The sequence below is a fragment of the Ctenopharyngodon idella genome, chromosome 2 (genome assembly GCF_019924925.1).
Source record: "Ctenopharyngodon idella isolate HZGC_01 chromosome 2, HZGC01, whole genome shotgun sequence".
Taxonomy (NCBI): Eukaryota; Metazoa; Chordata; class Actinopteri; order Cypriniformes; family Xenocyprididae; genus Ctenopharyngodon; species Ctenopharyngodon idella.
Window position 1 is genome coordinate 42858613 of NC_067221.1, and position 13228 is coordinate 42871840.

At 36.3% G+C, this 13228-nt stretch overlaps 1 protein-coding gene across 38 annotated transcripts in view; it reads left to right on the forward strand.

Annotated features, from left to right (window-relative positions):
- Window positions 1-13228, forward strand: part of LOC127498784 (receptor-type tyrosine-protein phosphatase mu-like) — a 297821-nt gene that overhangs the window by 40923 nt on the left and 243670 nt on the right. The window lies entirely within an intron of this gene.

The following is a 13228-nucleotide window of genomic DNA, read 5'->3' on the forward strand; positions in this document are numbered from 1 at the left end:
GGTGGCAATTATCTCATTTTGGTGGCATTTTTGTCCATTTCAGTGGCATTTTTGTCTGTTTCGGTGGCACATTTGCTCATTTTGGTGGCATTTTTGTCCATTTCGGTGGCATTTTTGTTCATTTTGGTTGCTTTTTTGTATATTTTAGTGGCTTTTTTATTTTGGTTTGATTTTTTTTTTTTATTAATTTCTATGGCATTTTTGTTCATGTTGGTTGGCATTTTTGTTCATTTCATTGGCATTTTTTGTTCAGTTTAGTGGCATTTTTGTCAATTGTGGTGGCATTTTTGCCCCAAGCCACCACTAATTCCCTGCCCTGGATGGAACACTTTAAACCATCTTGTAATCCACTACTAGTTAGTAGTGCCAGTAGTTTATTTACTCTGCAGCGCTGGTCTGAAGCCCCGGCCTTCCCTGAACCGGAGAAGGTTTGTTAACTGAGGAACGGATCCCAGTGTTTTCTTCTGCAGCATTCGGGCCGGGCGGTCAGTCAGTCCAGATCGAAGCGCAGGGGGACGTGGAGGATGGCAACTTCTGAAGCAAAGCCGTATTGAACAGACCCCTCATAGAGAATCAATTCACATCCAGATCCACACACACGGCCGCAGCTGTTAGGAGCCAGACTCCGGCTTCATCATATCAACCAGAACATAAACACAAACCATCAGCTAAAACCAACACGTCCCTCATCAGAGAGCCAGATGAATGTAGTTATTATGTCACGAGCTGTCACGAGCGATTCCGAGACGTTCTATTGTTGTTCTCCTCAGGGAAGTGTTCCGGAAGATTCCATTGTCCACCTCTCTGCCGCGCCGGGAAAGATTCGATCGCCCCTCCTGCTTGTTTTTATTGTCCAAATTGAAGCTGCACCCCAGCGGCTGCGACTCTCATGCATTCACATGAGCTCAGCTCCGGCCCGCATCAACATTCTGGACCCGTATACCGGGAGAGATTGAAATAATGACCAGACGGACCCGTGAATCTCGCTCAAATCGTCCCCATCAGACCGTCCACTTAACCAAGCTGTTCAGCGCTGACAAAACATTGCATTTTCTCCTTTGAGAAATTGTCGCAATTTTCTCTCCATTTTTCAAATGATACCACTCTGAAGCGGAAAGGTGCTTCTTTTAGACGCCGCTTGCTCAACTTTATTCACTTGATGTTCAATTTCAGCTAAAACATTCTCAAAAGCAACAATACTTTATAAATCTAATCAGTGTTATCAGCATTATTTGCATCACTGTAAAATCTATCAGTAAATTAAACAAGTTAATTTTACTCAAATACAGCTGAAAGTTCAACTCAACTGATTATATAATATAGTAGAATTGTAATATAGTAGATATTGTAATATACTATAGTAGATTATGTAATATTGTATTAGAAACGCTTCTCAAACAAGAACAAATGTAGGGCGGGGCTTGATTTTGTCTGTGAGGAATTGATTGGATGGTTGTGGTTTGCTATTGGCGGATCTCATGTGAGTGACAGGTGAGGGAGGAGAAGATATTCTGATTCAAGATTACCAGGAACATGAATTTAACACAATAATGATGTGCACCGATAAATCACTGCAGTATTCCTGCAAAATAAGAATTGTCCATTTTGAGTTTTGTGTTTTAGCAGAGAATGTCCACCGTCTCTCTCTTTCTCTCTCTCCTTTGACATGTATCAGCTGAAAGGAGAAATGCATGGCTCAGATTATCCGTTCAAATCTGTGTGCCGACTGCTCCATTTCACCGTCCAATCGATCGCAGTGAGAGCGACGGCGTGATTGATGATGATATAGCGATTGATTGGTTAAATCCTCTCAACTTCAAAGTGCCCAAACAGACAGTATATATACATGCGATTTAGAGCGAGAGCTGCTTGCCGGGAGCTGTCGATAGAGAGGTGAAACAAGAGAAAGAGAGTCACGGGCCCCTGAGGGCCGCTCGCACCGAGGTGGCTGGAAGCGGCTTTAAATTACCTGAGATTGGCTGGTGGCGGCGTCTTTAGGGACACGCGGGGAGAAAGACGAGGCGTTTGTTAGAGCCGAGAGCGGCTGTGGTCTGTCCGGGCGGAGGATGAAGACCAGTAATTGCTGAATTGGCAGAGAGAGACAGAAGTGAGCTGTCTCGCTGTCTGCTGCCTACATAGGCGGCTCATAAGTGAGCGCTCTACATAGACAGAAACTCGTCATGTGAAGATTCGACTCGACAACTGATTCCAATAGAGTCTGACGTGAGCTAATGATGCCATATTCATATAAATACACCGCACACGCTTATACTGGGGAGATGTTTTAGAGGAATGTTTCAGTTTTGAATGAATTATGAGTTTATGATATTTTCTGCCATCTTGTGTTTGTGTTTTCATTGAGTTTGTTGCAGCGCCTCTTGGTGTTTTCTGAGAATTGTTTACTCTCGCTTACACCAGGATGGACCATTGTCAAAAATTGTTTCATTACTTTCTCCCGGCAGTTTTTCCTCCAACATCCACTTGTTTTTTCATTAATACTTTTTGAGAATCGCTTGCTCTCGCTTTGAACAAAAATGACCGATATTTAAATCTCTTAATAGAACGAAACTTACAAACATTTAAATCTCCTATAGAACAAAAACGATTAATATTTAGAACAAAACTAGTAATATTTAGAACAAAACGATTCATGTTTAAATCTCTTAATCAAACAAAACCAATTGATATTTAAATCACTTAATAGAACAAAACCGATTAATATTTAATTAATTTAGTAGAACAAAACTGATTATTTAAATCTCTTAATCAAACAAAACAGATTGGTATTAAAATAATTTAATAGAACAAAACTGATTATTATTTAAATCTCTTAATAGAACAAAACCGATTATTTAAATCTCTTAATAGAACAAAACCGATTATTTAAATCTCTTATTAGAACAAAACTGATTATTTAGAATAGAACAAACAAAACTGATTATTATTTAGAACAAAACAAAACCGATTATTATTTAAATCTCTTAATAGAACAAAACCGATTATTTAAATTTCTTAATAGAACAGAACCGATTTATTATTTAGAACAAAACAAAACCAATTAATATTTAAATCTCTTAATAGAACAAAACCGATTATTTAGAACAGAACAAACAAAACTGATTATTATTTAGAACAAAACAAAACCGATTATTATTTAAATCTCTTAATAGAACAAAACCGATTATTTAAATTTCTTAATAGAACAGAACCGATTTATTATTTAGAATAAAACAAAACCAATTAATATTTAAATCTCTTAATAAAACAGTTTCTGTAGATCTGTTTTGAAACCGTGTGTATTGTGAAAAGCTCTATTATATCACAGATTTGTTTGTCTTGAACTGTGGGATTGATTTCTCCATTAGGGATTCATGTTGGTCTGTCTAGCTTCACATCAGGAGTCTGTATGTCGTCTAGGTAGGGAGCTGACTAGGTTAACTAGAGTTCCTGTTGAATGAGCACATGTTGTTATATGCTGCTGTTTTAATTACATTCATAACGGGGACATTAATTTGCTGTAATTGGACTGTTTGACCTTCAGCCAGGTCGACTCATCCATTTCATTATTTTCCCTTCTAGTTTTGTTTATGGCTGTATTGATTTAGAGCACAACGTTTCTCTCTCTCTCTCTCTCTCTCTCTCTCTCTCTCTCACTCACACACACACACACACACACACACACACACACACACACACACACACACAGAAATGGAATCGTACAGCAGAGGATCGTTGATTAAAGGAATGCAGCTCTGAAATGATTATTAAACCACTGATTATGCTGATATATAATTGTGGAAGAAAACAATATGACTGCAGAATGAGTCTCATTTTTCATAATAGAGTATAGCTACAGTACGCTCTGTGTCTGTGTGTGTTTTTATGCAGCTATACTTTAGGGATGAAACTCTCTCCATCTGAAGCATCTGATTCCCATCACAGCACCTCACTAATATGGACCAATCAGATGCATGCTTAAAGCAGCAGTATATTATATATGGTATATTTGTAGAAATGTGTTTTGTTCTGCTTCCAGTGTGAAAGATTCATTGGAGATGAGCAAGTAAATACTGTGTTTTATTCACTAAATTTGTGCATGAACATTTTCAGAAACAAATCACGAATCATTTAAAAAAATTTATACATTTGGCAGATTTTTTTTTTATTTATTTTTTTAAAGCGACTTGTGTTGCATTCAGAATATGCATTTTATTAATTCATGGATTCATGCAGTCGAACCCATGACCTCGGATTTGCTCGGAAAGTTGTGCATCAATAACTTTCATAGTAACATTTATTATAAATTTAAGATCAAATGTGCACTGCAAAAACAAAATGATGTTCTTCCTCAGTGTTTCTGTCTTGTTTTCCAGCACAAATATCTAAACATTCTTAAATCAAGATACATTTACTGGAGAAGAGAAATGATTGAAGATATTAAGACTGGAAAATGATCAAAATGAAGTGAGTTTGTGCTTCAAACAAGAACAAATATCTGCCAATAGAGTCAGAAAAATAATCTTTGAATTAAGTTTATTTTTCTGACCTCATTGGCAGATATTTGTTCTTGATTTAAGCATAAGGTCACTTAATTGTGTTTAATATTTCAGTAAACAAGTCTTAATATCTTCAGTCATTTCTCTTCTCCAGTAAATGTATCTTGATTTAAGAATGTTTAGATATTTGTGCTGGAAAACAAGACAGAAACACTGAGGAAGAACAGAGTTTTACAGCGTAGGAACAACTGAAAGCACCCATACGCAAAAATGACATGCTCTCGGTGGCCTTATATGGGTCATTGATGAATAAGATTTTTAAAAGTATAAAAAAACATAATGGAGATATAATTAATTTTTAAGTTTTATTAAGTGTTAACAATGAGATTATGAGGTTTTTATAATCTATTAACACTGATTTTGTCATTTTTTACAAGATGGACAAAATTTGTCACCAAAAAAGTCATTTGGTTTAACCAAAATTTTGGTTTTACCGAATGACGATATTTTCAAATGATGCTAACAGGCTGATATCTAGCTAGCTAACAAAAGAACAATCAAACATTTTATATTTAGTACAAGTTTTTAAAATATTACAACATTTTCCATGTTTTATAGCGGTTGTACCGAATGACCTGATGTTTCGGGACATGCGTATGAGCAAGAGAAAACATGAATTTTTCAAATAGTTAAGAGAGAGTTAGTTACTTTGCTTCATGACCATGTGGTCCTTCGCAGGTGTCTGAATGATGTCACATCCTGTCACATGATATTGACCACATAACTTGATCCAAAATGGTCCCTTTATATTGGTTACTCTGAATGACATCTATTTTCCGGACATTCTTTCTCATAACAAAGCAACAACTTCTACAAAAAATTTTAACACCATTTTGCACTATGTTGATATATGATGTTATAAAATCATGCCAGAATAAAACATATATACATTTATTACATTTTAAGATATTTTAATCACAAATGAAGTGGCTGTATTGGCCTTTGGACGGTTAAACCGAATGACCTTTTGACACTTCAAACTCTTTAAAATACCTTTATATGTAGAAAAATATAATTAAAACCTTTTGGGTTCACTAAAAGAGATCTAGTTGTACTACCGTACATACTTTGGATGTCATATCTTTGTTTTTTATTATTATTAAGGCCTTTGGGCAAAAAATATGACCCATCACGTTATTGACCCGTTAACATATTAAGATGAAATTTAATGCATATTTAATCTTCAGAAGGCTGAAAATCTTCCCTGATATGGAGATGTGTTTAGATGTGTTTAGATGTGTTAATGGAAATTCATCAGCCTTTAACTCTGAATTCATCAACATTTTACAAGAAAAGTTAAAATTTCTACTTTAAAATTTCATGTTTACGTAAATTTCGCAAATTACAATAGTTCTTTCTGAAATTTACTAGCAATTTCTATGTGAAAAATTGTTTCGAAATCCTACACTTTTTTTTTTTTTTTTTTTCAGCGTGGGTGGAAGGTTCTTCTGTGCGTGTAAATATGAATATGAATACGAGACCTGTTGTTTTTTAAATTTTGCATTTGGTTTAGTCGTCATGATTAGTTTGGCTGTATTATCTTCATTGAGATAGATAAATGTGTGTGTAAGTGTTATTTGTTGGCCGTCTCTGCCAGCGTAGTGTCCTCTTGAGAACTTTCCCCAGCGCGGTCTGATGCTGAAAGTTTACTTTTGTTCCTACTGCAATAACAAAAGGCCTTTTAAGTCTGACTGGAAAATCTTTAGGAGAAATTGGCTCCTCTATCGAGGGGCGGTCGTATTGATTCTCGCCCCTGGCTGGCGCTGCTAAAAAGATGGATAGATTTGTGTGAGTGTGCGCTTCTGAAGACCATAGTGTGAGGTGCGAACGCTTTAAAAACACATACCACGACGTGTGCGGCGTTTATGAGCTCTGAGAAGTGCCGGCTGACAGGGACGAATGCGTCCGACTCTCTCCGTGTGTCTCGTTCGCTGTCGGAGTAAATGAAATCTCTGTAAAGCAGTTCCAGCGCTGACACACACAGGCCTTGTCAATTACTTCCCTTGTCTTCCCTAGTTAGCCTCACAGTTTACCTGATCCCGCCGCGGAGAGAGAGGCGCTCCAAGGGTCGTGTTGGTCCAGATAATTGCTTCACTGTCACTAAAGTCAAACACACACAATCTGCCTCTGTGTTTGTGATCCACAACACATTTAGCTTGCTTCCTAATCTAGTTGTCTTGTGGCGTCGCTCAATGCAAATGTTGATGTTCTTGTTTTCCAGCACAAATATCTAAACGTTCTTAAATCAAGACACATTTACTGGAGAAGAGAAATGACTGAAGTCTTGTTTCAAACTGCCTGAAACAAGAAAAAAAATATCTGCCAGAGATATATCTGTCAATCTGCCAAAAATAAACTTAATTTAAAGGGTAAACAAGATTATTTATTTAGAGTCTCTTTTTGCACTGGAAACAAGAGAAAGAAAATATTCTTTGCAATGCATGTTATGAATATTGGGCCACACTACATCGTTTACCTCAATAAACTCCTAATTACTGCTTATTAATAGTTAGTAAGGTAGTTGTTGTATGTAGAATATGATCATGCCAAATAAGACATTAATATCTGCTTTATAAGTACTAATAAACAGCCAATATCCTAGTAATATGCATGATAATAAGCAACATAATAGTGGACCCTAAACTAAAAGGTTACCAAATATTGTAATGTATATCACAAAATATATTTTAAATATTGCTTTTTGCACTACAAAAAAAGTGAATTAGTATTTTCCCCTTGTTTTCAGATATTAAGTCTTGTTTTCTGACCACGTTTGCAGATATTTATTTTCACCTACTAAATTGAACTACATTTTTATAGATAATTTTCATAAAGAAATACTTAATACTTAATGCTTCTCAAGTAAATGTACAATAATGTTTAGATTTTTACTGGAAAACAAGCAAAAAATATATTTTTTTAAGCTTTTGCGCCTCTTTTTTAAGTCGCTTTGGATATGAGCATCTGCTAAATAAATCTAGTAAACGTTTACATTAATGCATCTGACTGACATCTTTATGCAAAGCGTATTAGTTCTTCATATTATCAGTGTTTCTTGCAGAACAGTGAAAATCACTAAATTATTATAAGAACATTTTACTTAAAAAAAAATTTTTTTCTTAAGTTGATTCAACTTAAATATTTGTTATACACACTCAAAAACGAATTATATTAAGCAGAACTCAATCGGAATAAGTTACTAGAAATAATATGCTATTTTAATCATTTAAATTGCAGAAATTCATTTAATCTAGTAGCTTATGTTTATGGCTGACCACAACATATTTAAAAGAAATTTTAACTAATTTAATCTAATTTCTTTTTAACAATGTTTTCTGAGAAATTACATTTTTATAGTGTAGGTTATGCTTTCATAGCTTTCATCTCATCTTATGTAACTTTATTACTTTGAGTTTGATGAACATAAATCAGTTTCCTCAAACCATATAAGCAGCTATATAGTTGTTAAGACTCAGTTAGATTTGTGAACTGAATGAGTGAAATAAACTTAAAATCTTTAAGTTGAGTTTACTTTAATGATTGACTAAACCAACACTAAAATATTAGTGAACCTAACTTAATGTTTACAGTACTCTTATTGGTTTTAAAACTTAAATGGTTTACAGTTATAGAAACGCATTTTGGCGGGACTAAATTATATGGATATTATATTGATCTGCACTAATTATCATGGCAATAAAGGCCAAATATTAAAGGTTTTGTTTGAAGAGCGATTCATTTTTAATGCTATTTTTCAGCTGGATCAATAATAGTGTTCTGTAAGGGTAAGGAGGGCTTGAGTTGTATTTAATCTGAGATGTTTTGCAGTCATTAATGGATTGGTTTGTCTGGAGGCAGAGCGCTGTGATGCTTTTTAATGGACTTTAACAGAATCCGTCTCTTTCTTGAAGCACAAAACGCTGATAGAAACGCAGATTCATTTGAATGCGAGATTCTTCTCGCCACTTTTGTTTTTATTTTCAGGTGTCGGCCGGTCGAAGTGTTTGACTCCCTGCTGGTAAATGGTGAAATAATGCATTAGCATTTAATTTCAAGGACGAAGAGGGCGCCGGCTGCTAAAACACATCCCTGAATGTGCGCACGCACTCCAGATTGAGTTTGAGACACCTGTGCAAAGGTGCAATTCTCTGTTTGTGTCTCAGGACGTGGACGAGAAGGAATTAAATCCTTTCAGGGTCCGCGACGGAATCCAATCGATCAGTCAATATCGGCTCTAATGGATAACACCAATACAGACCAATGCAAGTCGGGTAGAATATTAATTAACCACCTCTGAACACGAGAAACAAGCGTTTACCAGCAGCCGGAGATTCGTTTACTTCTGGGAGAAGCTTTCAGATAAAGTGTGTTATCAGACCTCAGTGAAGCGGGATTTCATCCATCATTCCCGCTCTACACCAAACACATCATTTATACGGCGCTCGGGCTGGAGAACCTGCTCTAAATATTGATAAACGCTCTAATTGGGTTTGATACAAACAGATTCAGCTTTTCAGAGCAGATATTAACGCTTTACTACTGCTGAATGAAGAGTGTGTTTAACTCTTTACAACCGCTGCTGTTTTAGTTTCATTGATATAATGTTATAGTTTTGGTTTATATTTTGAATTTTATTTTTAGATTTTCTGTTTTCATTTTAACTAAAATAATTTATTTTTTTGTAATTTTGTTATTTTTGTCATTTTTATTTTTATTTTATTTTTTAAATTTGTAGTTTTTTAAGTTTTCATTTTTAATTTGTTACATTTTTAGTAATTTTGTTTTGTCTGCATTTTTTATTAGTTTTTTTAAATAAGATGTTTAGTTTTTATTAAGTTTTCATTTTTAATTTTAGTAACAAAAATGTATTTTTTTGCATTTTTGTCATTTTTAGTAGTTTTAAAAGTCTTTTTTAGTTTTCATAAAAATTTAGTAACTGTTGTTTTTTTAATTTGTATTCATTTTTGAAATGTCTAGGTTTTATGAAGTTTTAGTTTTGATCTTGAAATATTAATAGATAAACAGTTTTGTCTGCTGAAAGTTTTTTTGGAAAGATGTTTTTGTCAGCTGACAGCCTCATTTTCATTCCTAAAATAAAAGAATAAAAGAGTATTTCACCCAAAAATGATCATTCTGTCACCATTTACTCATCATCATGCCATTACAAACCTGTATGACTTTCTTCTGCACAACACAGAAGAAGATATTTTGATGAACTTTGGGAACCAAACAACATTGAAGCCCAAAATATCTTCTTTTGTGTTCAACAGACGAAAGAAAGACACACAGGTTTGAAACGACACGAGGAGAGTAATTGATGACAGAATGATCTATTTAGTTAATCTGAAAACAATCATGCATCCAATTTGGGCACAAATTAATCCATCATCTGTCATATTAAAGTTTTGTGTGAAGAACAGATCCAAATTTAAGTTGATATTCCCTGAAAATCTTCAAATATGGCGCCTTTATATTGTGTTGTATCAGTTTAGATATCAGTGATATATTATATTATATTATATTATATGAATGTTTTTGGCAAAACGTTAATGTCAAAGGTTATGAATTCAATTAAACAGTATTTTGAGACACATTCCTGGTGGAATCTAAAACTCTCCTAATGCGAAATCCGGGTCAGCAATTGAAACCAGTTTTTCCAGACGTTTCCTCCTCCATTCTAATGCCGAACGGGAGCGTTTGCGTCTTGTGTCCTACATGCGGAGCAGTCTCTGTGTGTTCAGATACAGAACAATCGAGCACAAACATTGACTGAAATACAGTCGGCCCCTCGAGTCTGAGATTTATGCGCATTTCCAGAAACAAACATGCGTTCGTGAGTTGCAAACACAGATGATCAATGGGCCGACATTAAGTCTGTGTTTGCTAACGTGCGGCGAGGGTCTCGTGCTCACGCTGAGGGGCCGCACACGCACAAACACGCTGTCACACGCTGAGGGCCCCACGCTGACTCCCAGCGCCTCATATAGGGCTTTGAACAGATATAAAAGATTAGCGGTGTGTGAAGCGTTCAGGAGAGGGCCGTGCTGGAGGTTGACGTCGCTGGTTTGATTTGCATTTGTCTTTTTGATGTACGATTCCACATATTAAGCAGCAATAACCTGCTCTCTGTCCCAGGTGCCTCGTCATTCAGCGTCTCATACAGAGAGTTTTCCACCCACACGGACCCGGTTAAACTGTAAACACGCTAAGATCACATATCAAACAATCCTTTCAGGTATAAAAACAGACGCTGATGGAGTGTGTGTGGAAATATAAGACCGTTTTCATAGTTATATGAGCTCAAGTTGATCGAGGAACTGGTTTGCAGAAACATGAACCTCCTCATCAGTGCAGCGAACTGTATTCAAGGACTCTTACGTAACGCTTTATTTCAATAGTCAACTTCAGACATTCTACTTACTAACTTTGCAAGTACATGTCTACTAACACTAAACTAACAGACTACTAATACACTCCAAAAATAACCCAACAACCAAAGTTGGGTTGAAAATGGACAAACCCAGCGTTTGGGTTGTTTTAACCCAGCGGTTGGGTTAAATGTTTGCCTAAACTGCTGGTCAGTTTTATTTAACTCAACTATTGTTTAAAAATTACTATATGGCTGGATTAAAATGAACCCAAAATATGTTGGAAATTAAAAATCAGACACATAATTACTAGAGGCAACAATAATAATCAAAAGATGAACATTTATTAATAAGCAATTTAATACATGTTTATTGTTTAATTACTATTCATTAAGCTTATTAATAAATGTTAATTTCCAACATATTTTGGGTTCATTTTAAGCAAGAAATACAGTCATTTTTAAACAATAGTTGAGTTAAATAAAACTACCCAGCAAGTTGGGCAAACATTTAACCCAATCACTGGGTTAAAACAACCCAATCGCATTCACAGGGTTAAAACAACCCAATCCCATTCGCTGGGCTAAAACAAACCAATCCCATTCGCTGGGCTAAAACAACCCATTCGCAGGGTTAAAACAACCCAATCCCATTCGCTGGGCTAAAACAACCCAATCCCATTCGCTGGGCTAAAACAAACCAATCCCATTCGCTGGGCTAAAACAACCCATTCGCTGGGCTAAAACAACCCAATCGCATTCACAGGGTTAAAATAACCCAATCCCATTCGCTGGGCTAAAACAAACCAATCCCATTCGCTGGGCTAAAACAACCCATTCGCTGGGCTAAAACAACCCAATCGCATTCACAGGGTTAAAACAACCCAAACCCATTCGCTGGGTTAAAACAAACCAATCCCATTCGCTGGGTTAAAACAACCCAATCCCATTCGCTGGGCTAAAACAACCCAATCCCATTCGCTGGGCTAAAACAACCCAATCCCATTCGCAGGGTTAAAACAACCCAATCCCATTCACTGGGCTAAAACAACCCAATCACTGGGTTTGTCCATTTTCAACCTAACTTGGGTTGTTTTTAACCCAGCATTTTTAGAGTGTACAAATGAGAGTTAGTAGAATGTCTAAAGTGGACTATCTTATTTTAATTTAGTTTAATTTTTGTTATGTTTTTATTCCAGTTAATCATAAAAACTGCTTGTAAGAACATAAACACAGTGTTGCAGTGACTGCGCAGGTACAGTGATACGGCTTGGCTTTTTCTTCACTGTATGTTCTTGAGTTCATGAAATACTGTCGGACCGGCACTTTCAAGGCTGTCTGTCTGAGCCGCGACTCCATTGTCACCTCCAGTGTCTCCTGACAGCGCGGAGAGAATAGAAGATGAGCTTGTTCTCCTCTGCCGCTGTTTCTTTCCTTTCAGCGCTCACTAAATCTCCTGTCCTCTCACTCGTGTAAGCGGACAAAAGCCTGAATATATCATCAGATAACAGTTACTGCATGAATTTGGAGGAAGACAATAGAGTATATCTGTCATCAGTGAAGCGCTGGGCTGTAAAACAGGCCTGAGTCACGTAGAGTTGGGCACATACATCACACGCTAACAGCTTGAGGACTGAATCAGAGACTGACGTGTACATATATCAGCAGGTAATTACACACACACACGTTAAAAACACAAACACATCATTAGAGTGTAAAGGCGCTTTCACACTGTTAACTGGTTAGCAACTTCACCATGATGGGACAAATTTTGAAAGTATTTTTTCTTCCTCAAAGGAACTTATGTATATGTATATATTGTATATATTTTTGTATATATTTTACTGTATATTGTTACATACATTCATAAATACATCACATTATGGAAGTAAAAGGGTTATAAACACACACACACACACACACACACACACACACACACACACACACACACACACAGACGCCTCAGTCATCTTGCTTCAAGAGTGATTGATCAGATCTGGCATGTAAAAGGTGCTTTTCTGTTTTTCCTGTTTATGCAAGCATTATTGTGCATTTGTGCTCAGAGGAAGGAGTGTGTGTGTGTGTGTGTGTGTGTGAGAGAGTGAGTGTGTGAGTGCATGCATCTGTAGCAGCTCCTATGTTGATTTACAATGAGTTTGCAGGCGCTGCAGCGCTCCACGTACTGAAATATTCATTTATTTCACCATTATTTTCCATTTACTCTGGAGTGCACAGAACTTTTGGCCTTGGCGTCGGGTCGTTCAGATGCACTCAGTGCGCTCCGGCAGAATAAATCTCACCTCAC